The following is a 15,856-nucleotide window of genomic DNA, read 5'->3' as shown; positions in this document are numbered from 1 at the left end:
ACAAATCATCGTAAAATAAATTTGCCATAATAAACATTTCCATTCTAAATTCTCTTTATGTTTCATAGTGTATTCCCATTTGGGTCCATAGTTTGATCTCCATGTGACCTTCTTTGGTTGAAATGGTATAATACTTATAGGTTACTGCATTTGTATGGGAAAATATGAACGAGTTTTTTAATTCTACCTAATGCTTAATTATATTAACAAAATATACTACACAAAACAAAGTAACTGAATGTATGCCACATTCCAAACCAAGTACACAAGTGCATATTCATCATTACACAACAACAACATTTTTATTACTGTGCACATAACTCTGCCCAAATAAATTTTAACTTAGTCACGTGCTCAACATAACTTTCGAAAGAAAATGGCGTGTCTAGTTAAAATTGAAATTTGGAGTCATATTGTGAATGAATGTGCATTGCAACAACTTTTCCATTTGATCTGGAATTAATAGATTTTGGTATTTTTTTCAATTCTATGAAATTTCGTGATTATGGACTGGATTTGTATGTGACAATTCCACATGAAATACATGGGATTGAAGAAGCTAGGGAGAAGCATGTTGACATCTGCAAATGTGTTTCTGTTTCTGTCATTGAATGTTTGAAATCATAATAATGTGGGAAAAATATGAAGTCTTTCAATTGCAATCATCAAAAACACATTATGGAACTTAATGCTGATTTTATTTTGAGTGCAGTAAGGAGGATGTAATTGCACTTATCATCGAAATACAGTACAATTTTGAAATGTGTAATCACGATTGAGAACCTTTGACATGGCTCATGTAATTCGGATTTACAGAACTAAGAAAGTACATTTTGAGGAAATTCAGGATATAAAACTGTAAGTATATTTTTTTGCCATTCTTATCACCAGCTAAAGAAGACAGTATATGACTTGTCACTTGTATGTTATTTGTAAGGACCCTTTCTGGTGTCTGTTGTATACTGTAGCTAGCCTAAATCTGAAACATTGTATCAACGCGGAATGTGCCAAAGCAGCTGGTATGTGGCAGTCCACGAAACATCTGTTTTAGTTCATTCAGAAACAAATTTAAACAACCACAACAAAAAGCACCTCTTACAGGAGTGTACATGATTTGTTTACAAATCAAAAGTGCCGGTGTCTGCATCCATTGTTTGTTTACAATAGAGAGTAGTTCCTTTATGCACGTGAATGCTGTACGTGTATTGGCACGCAGGTTCAGTATTGGGTAATACTGCAGGATTCTGACAATGTAAAGTTAACGGGGAAAGAAATGAGCATATAATAAATCCAATTATCAAATTTCATTCAGGGGGCGCTCACCAATTAATATGTACTTTAGAGAGAGTGACGTATGTAAGGTGAAGTAGTTCGCATTTAAAACATGCACAGTGGAGAGAATGTTGGCATATCTATATGCTACAGTAATGTAATGCAGATGATATTTCTTTGGATATTGTACTTTTGGAAATTGTACATGATTTAAGCACACTGCTAACTAAAATGACTGTTCCCTTGTGTTAAAAAAATCAGCCTGAATTAGTCTAAAGTACACTACACATAGCAGCTATTAAAATAGGGAAAATGAATTTTGCCAGACTAGACAATACAAGCTTCTGAAAGTGCAATGAATGAATTACCAAATATATAAAATGTAAAAAAAAGTTATTGGCTCTTTTTTATGCAATTTACCTCTTAAGTTCAGGAAGAGAAAATGACCAAGTAGAACTAGCACTTTTTTGAAAGGTGCACATTTGAAGTAAGGCCAAGCCGTATACTCTATAACCCATAGTACACCCATCAATCATACACCAAAATAAAGGCAATTAAAGGTTCTTTTAATTATACCTAAGATATACAAGGTCTTTTTCAAATAGCCAGTATAACCAGTGAGGAAAGCCAGGGAAATTCTTTTTCTTTAAAATCCTAACCCTATGGAAAATACGAAACTGTAGAGCGCCACCTCAATCACCAAGCTTCATGATTCTATTTAGGATAGTATGCATATATCATGCCAAAAACTCATGTGGCCATCATCTAGCTTGAAAAATATAACCAAAGTCAGTAAAAGATAACAAAATAGGTCATGATGAGCTTCCTTTGTTGTATGACATCGTTAGTAACAAAGATGCATGTCATCATCAGTTTCGTGATTCTAGCTTGAACAGTGCATGGAAAATCAACAAAAAATTTAACGCAAGTCAGTGGAGTGTAACCTATGGGCCATAATGACTTACTAGTGAAATAAAGGAATCGTGCACATCAACAGGCATATCCTCCACAGGTTTCATGATTTTAGACATGGTGGTATGTACAGAGCATGCAAAAACAACTCATGCATTCATGAACTAAATGCAAAAACCGAAGCCAATGAAAACATGAAATGTGTGTCACAGTTACCGTTTGTGTATGGTTGTGGTACTAATTAAAGTACAAACAGTAATAACACAAAATGTAAGCAAATACAGTGAAGCACCAAATATGGGTCACTGTGGCCTACTTTTAATATCAAGGTTTAGTACTCATCAAATTACATTCACTTGCCAAGTTTCATGATTTCAAGAATGCAGTATCACACATGTAGTAAGAAACCAATGTTGTTATGAACTAAATGCAAAATTTTAACATAAGCCAGTAAAATGTTAAATGTAGGTCACAGTGACCTTTGTTATGAGCATGTGGCTCTACCAGAGATTCATACAATAATCTAGCTGGATCAGTCTGGCATAAAATGTGAATGTGACTGAACCCAAGTCAGTGAAAATAAAACAGCGACCTAGTTTTGTGATGGGTGTATAGTACTCATCAAGCATCCCTTTACCAAGTTTCATCACTTTAGGTATATATGGAGGTTGTCCCCCCCCCAAAAAAAACCATTTTGAACATAGGTCACAGAGACCTTTTTTTAATGTATGGTTGTGGTGAAAACATACATAAAAGCATCTATTTTAATGATTCTTCATGGATAGCTTGCAAAATAGACTAAACATTTAACTCGAGTCAATGAAGCATGAAATGAGTGACATTGACCAACTTTTATGATGTGGGTGTAGTTCTCATCAGGATGCACACACTCACCAAATTTCATGAACAGAGTGCAAAAAAGTGTATTTGGTTATCAACTAAATGCAAAATCTTAAGTAAAATGTGAAATGTAGGAATCAGTGTCCTTTTTGTCGTATGAGTGTTGTACTAACTGACATGTATAAAATGATTTCGCTTCATGATTCTTGTATGAACAGACCTTGAAAAATAATCTTAAAACACAAACTGAACCAAAGTCAATTAAATGTGTACAGGGCAATTACTCAAACTAAAAAATGACAGGAACAAAGCAGTTTGTCAAAATGCACATTTTCAGATGATAACTTTAATAAGTAATAAGTATCGAGGTATAGAGCCATCAAGCAAAAACTCTGTGACAAATTGCATTCACACCATTCAAGCCACAATAGTAAATACTCTTTAACACAATTTGTGGACCAAAATAATATCAATATAAGTAATCACTTTTTAAACATGAGGCCTTCCAACGAACTGACACTGTCTAAAAAGAATTTCCAGGAATTAAAACTAAGATCATTTCTTCTTGTATAAAGGTGACTGTTGAAACTACCTCTGATATTCTTGAGGGATAAGATTTTAAAATCAGCAGTTGTGGCAAACATATTGGATGAAAAGATTGGCACCATTTTCATTTGGGTCAAACTAGACATTATTAGAAGAGATTGGGTGAAAAACCATGACAATATGACCTATATGATCATCCATTCGGGAGGAGTTGTGATAATGAGATTTTCAAAGTCAACCCTCATGGCAGCCATATTTAATATGATTAACACAATCTGCATTTTAGACCAACCGTGTGTGTGTGTGATTTGGATTTTTAACTTAGATTTTAACAGTTTTTCAGTCATATAGCTACAATGTCTGCAGTGTGGCACTTTATAGTGATGTCTAGCACTGGGACATCATGCCACAGACATGTAGTATGATGTCCCACCCAGTCACATTATTTTGACACCAGGCCGACCAGTCCTAACATTAGCCTTGTAATGTTGAGCACCTAGCGAGGCAGCTATTAGTTCCATTTATATATTATAAGTCTTTAGTGGGACTCAGCTGGGATTTGAACCCATGACCTCCCACATCCATGGCTAACGCTCTAACCACTAGCCAACCAAAGTAGTCTTAGGCCAACTAGATATGACAAGAAATCTTTTGGTGAAAATTCTATGTCTGCCCATTAATTCTGGAGGAGTAGTGATAAGATTTTTCAAGATGGCCACCATTCAGGACCAAACAGACATTATAAAATGTCTTTCGGTGATACACTCATGTTGATATGACTTTCATTTAAAAACAGCTATTACATGACTTTCAATATGACTGCCATGGAGACCATATTAGAGGTTAGACTGGCACCATTTCCGTTCAGAACCAGCCAGATATAATAATTTGTCTTCTGGTGAAAACCATATGTTGATATGGCTTTACATTGAGGAAGAATATTTTCAAGGCTGCAATCATGGTCATCTTGGATTTTAGATCTGCATCATTTTCATTTAGGACCAGCTGGACATTATAAGAAGTCTTCCGTTGGAAAACCCAGTATCAATTATCTTTGCAAATGGAGAAGTAGTAATAACATTTTCAACATGGCCACTGTGTTGGCCATATTGGATATAAGATCAGTACAATTTTCATTTAAGACCACCTTAGGAAATCTTCTGGTGACAAGCTAATTTTGACATATCATTCCATTTAGGATAAGTATTGAAAACATAACCTTCAAGATGGCTGCCATTGTGGATCTCAGATTGGCACCATTTTCATTTAGAACCAACTATACATCATAAGATCTTTTAGTGAAAAGCAAAGGTTGATATGATTGTACATTCAGGATGAGAATCAATAATGTTTTTTTAAGATGACCACTTTGTCAGCCAGATTGAATGTCTGCCCAGCACTATTTTTATTTCTTACCCACTAGACCATGGGATGATGATGTGTTTTAAGTTTGATACCAATCCTCTGAGTAGCTCAGGAGAATTAAAGATAACTTGTACCAACATATAAATGAATCAACAATGGACAAGAGACCATCCTTAAAGTGGTAATTGTTTTGATATCCATCCTTTGGCAATTACAATAATATCTACCAAGTTTTTTGGCAATTCATTATAAAGTGTAGGATAAGTCGTTTCACAATTCTGTGTGATTGATAAAAGGATGTGGAGATGATAAAAGGATGTGGAGATAATAAAAGGCATTCAATGATACTAAAGGTGAATATGTTCAAATGATACTAAAAGTGAATATGTTCAAATGATACTAAAGGTGAATATGTTCAAATGATACTAAAGGTGAATATGTTCAAATGATACTAAAGGTGAATATGTTCAAATGATACTAAAGGTGAATATGTGCAAATGATACTAAAGGTGAATATGTTCAAATGATACTAAAGGTGAATATGTGCAAATGATACTAAAAGTGAATATGTTCAAATGATACTAAAGGTGAATATGTTCAAATGATACTAAATGTGAATATGTTCATCTGCAATTTTACAGGCTGAACAATACAACAAAACAGAATGCAGATATAGTCACAGAAATTATTTATTAATACAAATTATTAATCATGATTCAAGCAAAATAAATACTAAATCATGATTAAAGCATCAAGCAAACAAATGAAAAAATGCACCAAGGTTCTGAAAATGAAATGTACAAAAAGCAAATGAAAAATTTATAATGAAATCTCACAAATATTGCGATGGTAACAATCCAATATACTTTATTGATGATTTTATTGGCAGAATGTTAAAAACAAATACTTAATAACTGTGCTACAATATAATTCATACCATATCTAACTTATGAAAGGTCACATCAAATAATCAACCCAAATTTGTAATCAGTGAATCTCTTTCATAGTGTATATGCATTCAGCTGCTTCAATAGACCTTTTACACAAATAATATTGATGAGATATGCTTCCCTTGTCAGCTATGTTCAATACCTATTACATATTTCTAATACACCTTGATAACAAATTCAGTAAAGGTTTGATAAACTCCAAATATCAATCAGTCAAATATTCAACATCAGTCCCTGTGTAAGGCAATCTTTTATCTTCTAACCCCCAAATCATCAGTCCCTGTGTTAGGCAACCTTTTATCTTCTAACCCCCAAATCATCAGTCCCTGTGTTAGGCAACCTTTTATCTTATAACCCCCAAATCATCAGTCCTTTTGTTAGGCAACCTTTTATCTTCTAACCCCCAAATCATCAGTCCCTGTGTAAGACAACCTTCTATCTTATAACCCCACAAATCATCAGTCCCTGTGTAAGGCAACCTTTTATCTTATAAACCCCAAAAATATCATCAGTCCCTGTGTAAGGCAACCTTTTATCTTATAAACCCCAAAAACTTTAAATAACCCCAATTTAGAAGAAAACATTTGATTTCAATTCACTCTGAGGTTTTGAAATTCTTAAGTATTTGCTGATTGCCAACATTTCTTGTCATCATTTACTTGTGAAATGCACCAACAAACTTGAATATATAAACAGGAAATAAGCCAACAGAACTGCTTTAGTAAATAGTTGTTTCTAGAAAGTACAACTAACAATTACACAGAACATTTGCAGTAACATGCTCTACTGCTATCCAACATGGCAGTTTAACAAAGGTAACACTTTCTTTTAAAAATGTATCCATACCTTAAAACATCATAGCACACATTCTCATCAAGTTTTTCCTCACTACAGAATGTCATTCTAGAACACGATACTTTATCATAATGGACATTATCACCATCACATACATCTCCACCATATCTTCCCTCTAATAATTCTTTATCACACACAAAATCTCCCTTGCTACAATGTTATAAATAGAGTAGTCTTTCTGGACTGGCCAATATATTATCTATTTACATCAATGGAAACTGTACATGCCTGAATATATATATATATATATATATATATATATATATATATATATATATATATATATATATATACACACACCACATGCAATAGGAAATTAAGAGTTTCTGGGTAAATACTGTACACTCGAATTTCTCAAACTGTGATCCAAGGAACACTGGTGATCAATCAGCCCATTTAAGATAGTCTGCAGAAAGGTTGCAGAAAACCTGACAACCTCAATTACTGATATTAAAATATGAATCATATCCTTTTATTTAGAGAACAAAAGATGTTAATTACTATTATTTTTCTATGGAGTACTTTTATGCAAATTGCTTTTAACTAACTGGACAATCTTAACATAGAAAGATTATAAAGTTGTTCACCAAGACCCTCAGCAAGGTTCAAGTGGTCCATGAAAAAAAGTTTGCAAACCACTACTACTCTATGACTGCTCATCACAACTGTAATAGTGATTTAGTTTTTCTCATACTGTACATCATACTATTTGCAAGAAATATATTTAAACCTACCATGGATTCATCACTTAAACATTATCACACAACGATCTCATGAAAAAGATACGTCCATGGTATATTTTAGAAAACTTATGCAAAACAATATTCAGTGAACTCATTCATTTGTATAAAGTTTGGAAAAATAAAGCATAATTTCCTAAATGCATATTAATAATGATTTCACCTTTTGAAAACAACTATCAACAAATATGCAATGTTGCTTTGACCTTTCATAAAAATGTTCCATAATACAAGAATTAATACCATTTTCAAGTTTGATGCAAAACATTACTTTGGGATCAAACATCTCCAAAACAACTGAAAATCATATCTTTGACTTTACTAAGCTAAATTTACTTCTGTAAATATTAATCAGACAAGTTCCATGATTTATGTCAATTGACACCATGATTTAGAGTCAGACAAGTTCCATGATTTAGAGTCAGACAAGTTCCATGATTTAGGTCCATTGGCACCATGATTAAGAGTCAGACAAGTTCTATGATTTAGGTCTATTGATGCCATGATTTAGAGTCAGACAAGTTCCACGATTTAGGTCAACTGACACCACGATTTAGAGTTAGACAAGTTCCATGATTTAGGTCAACTGACACCATGATTTAGAGTCAAACAAGTTTCATGATTTAGGTCAATTTACACCATGATTTAGTCAGACAAGTTCCATGATTTAGAATCAGACAAGTTGCATCATTTAGTTCAACTGACACCATGACTCATATTACAAGACCTATAATCAGTTTATTAACTTTAAATGTTGATAGAATTCCAGGACAGGTCTTTGTCTTTTTTTATTACTAATGGACGAGGCTTCAAAATTAAAACAGAAAAGGGACAAAGTGTCAAATATATAGGAATAATAAAGAACCACTGTAAAATAATACATTATGTACAATTTCTTTTTTTTTGGGGGGGGGGAATGGTTTTTGATTTTCCTCTCAGAGCAAATATCATATACCTTAAATGTTGTGTCCAAAAATCATAAATATTGAGATAACATTTACAAGTTGATTTCATGATTGTGGACAAGATCCTGCTAATTATTTCAACCTAAAAGCCAAAGCAGCAGACCTTAGTTTACAGAATAATAGCTGAAATATATGTAATTTTCATAAGTTAAGAACTGGTAGAAATCAGTACTTTCTACTTAATTTGCATGCATTAGTCTTTTCACAAATTTTAAATGACAGTGGTTAACAAATAAATGAGTATCCAGTCAATTTATTCTCACAAAATTGTAAGCTTTCCCAGTTCTTTCAGTTTAAATATGCATTTAGTTCAACAGAATGGTGGAAAACAAACAAAAGTGAATGCATTGGCAACAACTATTCATCTAAATAAAAACGCATGATTTCACTTCAAGATAATCATTTTACGGTATGATTTAGTATATAGATTTGGTAGTGATACACAAATGAGTGTAGCTAGTATTGTAAAAGCTGACAAAAGCTTCACTGACTGGCCAATCCCAACCTCATTAACATGACTTGCCTTAATATCAATCATGCATGTATGGCGATCATTGAAATTTGTAAAAGGCTCTATTTATAGAATTTATACAGATTAGATGAATTTTGACAAGAAATGAAAGAACATTAACATAGGCATTTCAATTTTAAAATAGCAATAGTCCCTATACTTTGCATGACCTACCAACAGAAAGGATAGACTCAAGTATAAGGAGAGAATGAACATCAGAGCCTACCTTATCTGCTGTTTAAATAGGTTAGGATAGATCAGTAACACAAACCAACACAAAAAATTTTTTTTAGAAATATACAGCTCTCCTTAAATAGTATGCATATGATGTACTATATTCTTTTACATACAAAAAACATTATATTCAGGAATAGTAACATCACAAAAAAAATAAGTATCAACAAGGCCATATAGATAAATGATCACAAGTTATAACAAAACAATTCTTTTTAATGGAACAAAGAAAAAACTTAAATTCAGAAATATTGCATTATTCCACCTACACGTGCAATAAATTCTGGCAGACATTTACATGCAGGTTATTGAAAGAATAAAATGCAAAATCTGACATAATAGTCAGTATATTTCACAGACCTGTATACATTACTATCTTTTTACTTGTAACAAATACTTGGACATATGTAAATACAAGCAGAAATGGTACATTCAAATGTTTCTTCACATATGCTTACATATTATATACTCTGACATATGTCTCTCTTCAGTCTGTTGGTTCAGGCATTTCTGAAGCACCTGTTTTATGATTCACACAAGTAAAGAAGAAATTCACAAACATGGCATTTGCTTATCATGCAATGGATGGAAAATATATTCTGGAAGTTAAGCTTTCTTTTACAGAGGCACACAATTTTAAACAAGATTGGGAATGTATTTTACACTTCATAATGTTTCCATTTTTTTTGTAGACAGGTTACAAACATCTCAAGTTGGTATATTGACAGAGGGGAGAATAGTACTGACCAGGCTGCTCTGTACAAGGTATTTGACATGTATTATGCTATAACACTTTAACAACATGATCAATTATAGAGGTGTAACAAGTTACACTGAAGAGGTACAATCCACATTTTAAATTAAATGTTTAGTTTATATTATTTAGAATCATTAAAAGTGAGTGGTCATGAAGTAAAACAATATTTAAGTTTTTAAATCCTTGTGCTCGACCCATAGAAAAAGTTCCCACTCAACTTGTTCTGAGCTACATCAGTGGCCCATGTTACTTTTGGACCTATTGGGTATTTTACTCCTAAAATTAAAATTTGGTAAAATTAAATTTTACAAAAAAAATTGGGTATTCTTCAGTTTTACATTATTTTAAAAGTAAACACTAAAATGATTAATTCTTCTGTCACATTTATTTCCTTGTTTTTTTAATTTTAATTACTTCCATCCACTAAGTAATTTGTCTTTGCAAATCATGTTTTTGATGAAACCTTGTGTCCATCAGGATTCTTGGGAAATGATTTAATAGCCTAATTCAACCGATTTATAAATTATATCTGAGAGAATTATTTCTACTATTGATATTGAAGATGGACTGTTCTTTTACTGGAAAAAAGGTAAAGTATTTTGAATTTTTCAATAAATTTTTGGCACAGATTTCCTCCGTCATATTCCTGATGTTTTCAGCATCTGTCTGATATTATGTGAGTGCTTGATTTTATACAATAAATGACCAAGAAAGCGCACTGTCAATTTCATCAATAAAAACTGAACTGGCTTTACCATACATGTTTACATCTTAAAGTGTGCTTTTTTAAGTTCATTTTGAATGGGTGACACTAGGCCAAAAAATTTGAAGTGAAGTTTAAATCAGCTGATTGTGTACACAAAGATATGCATAGGAACAGTGATGTATGTTATCATCAAAAGATTAAATGTTTGCATATCTAGTATGCTAACTGGAAGAAAATCTGTATTTTACTTTTTGAATTGAGTGAAATACACAGATACTCTGTTTATCAGAGGCACTGCTGCGTACAATGTTTATCACTGCCAGCTTCTGCCTTGCACACTGAATCTCCATTACTCATATACTGAAATCAAATCAGTACAAGATGTAGGGGAAGCAACATTATTGCAATTTGTCACCATCATCACTATCATTATCAAAATTGTCATCTGCAAGGCCATATGAGGTTAACAAAAGTTAAGACACACAATATCCAATGTAACATGAAGGGCAATTTTCATTTTGCTCAAAGTCTTTAAAGTTTGTTTCACCAACTTTCATTGAACTAGTCCACTTTAACTGCTATGAAATAATGTAAAATATCACTGACGGCCTTCTATGAAAACATCCTCATCATCCCTCTCTACTCATATTCCACGTTGTTATTATTTTTGTTTCAAAGTGACACTGAATCATTAGCAATTAACAGGAATGAAGTACAAGCACATTTTAATGTCACTCTTTTTCCTAGTATTCATCATGAGATAAAATGTTCAATAAAGCATTATTTTGTACCACAAGATAAGCACATTGATAAACATTATTATTAAATTACTAAAATAATAATAATAATAATAAAAATAATAATAATTATGTGTTTGATTTGGATTTTTAATGTAGCTTTTAACAAATTTTCAGTCATATTGCTTCAATATCTGCAGTGTGTCAGTTTATAGTGATGTCTAGCACTGAGGCATCATGCCACAGACATATATCATCATGTCCCACCCTGTCACATTATCCCGATACCAGGCCAACCAGTCCTAACACTAGCTTTTTAATGCAAAGTGCTAAGCAAGGCAGCTGCTAGTACCATTTTTATAAGTCTTTGGTATGACTCAGCTAGGGTTCGATCCTGCGACCTACTGTATCTGAGGCAGATGCTTTAACTACGTATGCCACCAAAGCAGTCACACTAATAATAATATTAATAATAATAATGTCGATTCTGACTAGGGATTGAAGATGACGATGCTGATTACTCATGGTAATTTTTAATGCTCAAGTTAACATTTAAAAAAAGTTCTGCCAGTTTCACATTCAAGCCTTTTACTGTAATTTTCTATTCATGCCAATGACATATAAAGTCAATCTGTAATATTTTTCTGTATTTATTTCTACACCTAAACAAGATGATGAAAATTAATTTATTGAAAAAATACACTTCATGGAATAAAACTACTGAATGATTATTTTGTAGTAATCCATAATGAAAAGAAAATTAGGGATTATTTTCTTTCTGAAATTACATAGTGCCTTTAATCCTTTTTATATTGCAGTTTGTTGCTATTTTCATCAACTTACCTCTTCTGAACCAATTTCATATCATTTACCTCTATCCATCACCAAACCCTATTTTATGAAAATTCATGCACTTACATCCATGAAGACTGAGAACTACAAGTGTCTATAAATAATGCTCTGGTTTTACCATACCCTAGTTGATTGCCTTCCTATGTCATAAAAATGGTGAAATACCTTCAGTGACTTTATTTCCCTTTTAGCTTTGTGCATATTCATGAGGTGTGACGTCATTTCTGTATGAGATTACACTCAAAAATTGACATCCAATGTCTCTTGAATATAAATTTTCCTTCTTTCTTACAAGATCTTCGTGTAAACAGTTGGAATATTATCATTTTCGACACTTTCATGACTTGAAAAAATATGGGTGTTGCTTCTTTAAACTCAGTCAATCCAATAATTCTCAGTTAATCCCATAATAATAAAGTACCTCATAAATGTGATTGGAGTCTAAAGAAGAACAAAACAGGCTAATTCAGACCATGGCTGATTTGGCACAGGCTTATTCGGTTCAAATTACAGGATGATTCGGACCAGATTTCTGGCTGATTTGGACCATGTGAAATATCAATAAGTTTCATCTGAGATTTAAATGTGACACATTTGTTTAAAAATATTTAAAATTTTGCATTTTCATTAAAATCTTTAGATACAGTGTAGCATCACTGATATTTTTCATTATTTCCCAGATACGTTGAGCAGTTCAATAAATTAAGTGTGTCATTAAGCCTCTTTGTTTGCCAGTTGTATGTAACAATCAGTTTATTGATGGCTGTACAAATACAGCTGACTGATTTAACTTCATTTCATATGGCTTCATTTCAGAATAAAATGGGGACATCAATTATAAGCTCATTAGCAGCTATAACAGCTGTGAAAACTCGTTAATCTGGAAATATTCACTGGGAACGAAGATATCCAGATTAACAGGCTTCCTCTCTCTCTCTCTCATATATATATATATATATATATATATATATATATATATATATATATATATATATATATATATATATATATATATATATTCTTTATTTTGGTTGAACAAATCTAAATGCCATAGTTCAATTAATGTGGAGTTTGTTCTGATTTTTGCTAGAAATTTGCTAACAACTGTAAATTTAAAAGCCGAATATCAACTTTTTATATTTTCTTAGTATGTCTGCAAAAACAGTAATAACTATTAAACTAAATAATGTGTGTGATACATGGTTTTTCTTATAATAGTTCACATGGTCCGAAATAGCCCATCATCTGATCAGAATCTGCACATAATTTGGTCCGAATCAGCTATGGTCCGAATCAACCAGCATTCAAGAAGAAACTGTATACAAATTCCTGTTAATTTCAGATGTCATTTGAAGGAATGGAGAAACCTTGAGCAATGATGTCTATAACTCCTACCTTCAAAGTATTCTTTTCTACAATGAAGTGACTAATTGTCATATTTTAAAAATTAATTTATCACACTCTCATATCTTTTAATATACTCTAACAGACATCTTATAAATAAAGAGTATGCTGCCATGTATGAGAAATACATAATTATACCACTGTACATGCAATAATTAAACTTTATCTCAACATTTGCCCAGTTAAATAAATTTAAAGTCATTTGGAAAGTCTGTAGAAACATTCAAAGTCATAAACCTATGTTGAAAACTCATTAAACAGGACTGATTCATTAACAAGGTTGCAATATGTGATACCACATTGATGCTGGCCCTGTATGATGGCATGGTTATCTGCTTGTATTCTTTGAATGTCTTTAGGTTATACTGGAATCACAGCCACTCCCATCACAACTGTCTTTACATTGCCAGAAGATGCAGCTTCCAACACAGTTGTAACAAATTAGAAATAATGCTGCAAGGAACACGATGGTGCAAATGGAACAAGGCTTGCGCTCCAGAAAAAATCCAATAAGATATAACACCAAAAACATAACATGGTTGTAAATCAGTGCTGGATTCAAAGGTTTTGGAATTAGCAAAACTGGTATCAACCACTGAAGACAATACATTTTAAAAGATTTTTGGGGTATTAAGCTCCAGATTTGTAGCAGATGTATCGTCTTTAAAAAATCAGCGTGCAAATACCATATTCACAGAATAGACGTCCAAAGTTCAGGCACTACCTGGTTTGATGGTTTCAACCTTTGATAAATGCAGTCACTTCGCACTGACACTGATGAACTAGTAAATAAGGACTTGCTGGAAACATCAGAAAATACCAACCAGCCGTGTCAATTTGACAAAGTTCATTCGACACATACAGTAACAGCGAGACGATATAATAGGCAATTTATTTGCGTTGATTTTTAGAATATGTCTCTGTCTGCCCGAAAATGCTACGTATCAAGGTTTCGATTGTAAACAGGAACATCAGCACCCGAGCAGAACCTTCCGGATGTTACTAAATGGGTGCGGGCTGATTCGGACCGTGGCTGATTTCAGGCCAATATTATTCACACCAAATGACGGGCTGATTCGGACCAAAAGTTAGTCCGATTCGGGACATTGTTAAGTTTCGTTTTATATTTAAATGCAATATTTACAATTGTTTAAAATATTATATTTATCATTATTCCCCACGTAATTTTATGTAATGAGGTTAAACCCAGATTTTACGTGAGATAATAGTGTTGCCTGGTATACAACATCAAATCAAATAATGTAAGATTCTTTATTTTGCATCAATGATTTCATTGTAAAATATTTTCAAAGCAGATCTTTTACCTATGTGCTAAATTATAACACTTTGCTTTGTTTTATTGAGAAATAATACAATTACTAACACTGGACAAAACCGTGAAACAATGACCGCTCCAACATGTAGTTCTGTGCCTTTGGTGGCTATTCACGATCACATTAGCATATTGATTAGTTGATTGTTTTCTTTGTTGAGTTTCTATTTTTATTTACATTGATTAAATCAATATAAGACACACTTATGATTTAAACATGAAAGATGGTTTTAATGAATAAACTAGAGCACTACAAACATGTTTTTAGCTTCTTTAATACTGAACACTCAGCCATTCACGTACTGGCGCATGGAAATTAGTGTGGAATATAAACAAAGCTAAATTACCTTCCTACAAGAGGTAATTAAAATATTTCAGTATAGTTTTTACAGTTGATCTAAGCCATTATTCTGTTTTAATTAACATTGCTACCAACCATAACCCATAATATTCTCTGTCTCTCTCTCTCTCTCTCTCTCTCTCTCTCTCTCTCTGTTTGACATAACCTTTACCATCATTCAAAGGTCCAGAAGACATGGTGGTGTGACACAAGCGAAAATCCTCTACACTCATCTTTTCATGGAATTTCGCCAGTATCCTGCTACGATGGTCCAGAGAGAGAGAGAGCGAGAGAGAGAGAGAGAGAGCTTTGGACATGTACGTATTAAATTAACAGTAGTCGATTTTTAGGTTTTAGATTTTAGCTTTAAGAAACGAGAACAACGACAACAGCAACAACAACAAAGCATTAATTTTCAGTATGTGTGCCTCGTAACCAAAATTACCGTATTGCGTCGATAGGCAATTACAACTTTGTATCATTGATTATATAAACACTGTAGACAAATCCCAAGGAAAGTGTTCACATACAGTTACG

General features: G+C 32.7%; 1 protein-coding gene across 1 annotated transcript in view; it reads right to left on the bottom strand.

The window, feature by feature from the left end:
• LOC149807008 (large ribosomal subunit protein uL15m-like) overlaps positions 1-14,650 on the bottom strand; it is a 54,431-nt gene extending 39,781 nt beyond the window's left edge. Inside the window, exon 1 of the mRNA XM_089960595.1 lies at positions 14,371-14,650. The gene's annotated coding sequence lies outside the window, so the exon portion shown is untranslated. The remainder of the gene's footprint in view (positions 1-14,370) is intronic.
• Between the last annotated feature and the right edge of the window lie 1,206 nt (positions 14,651-15,856).

The sequence above is a fragment of the Sinohyriopsis cumingii genome, chromosome 1 (assembly GCF_028554795.1).
Source record: "Sinohyriopsis cumingii isolate HCF-2022 chromosome 1, ASM2855479v2, whole genome shotgun sequence".
NCBI lineage: Eukaryota > Metazoa > Mollusca > Bivalvia > Unionida > Unionidae > Sinohyriopsis > Sinohyriopsis cumingii.
This window is presented reverse-complemented; position numbering and strand designations above follow the sequence as displayed.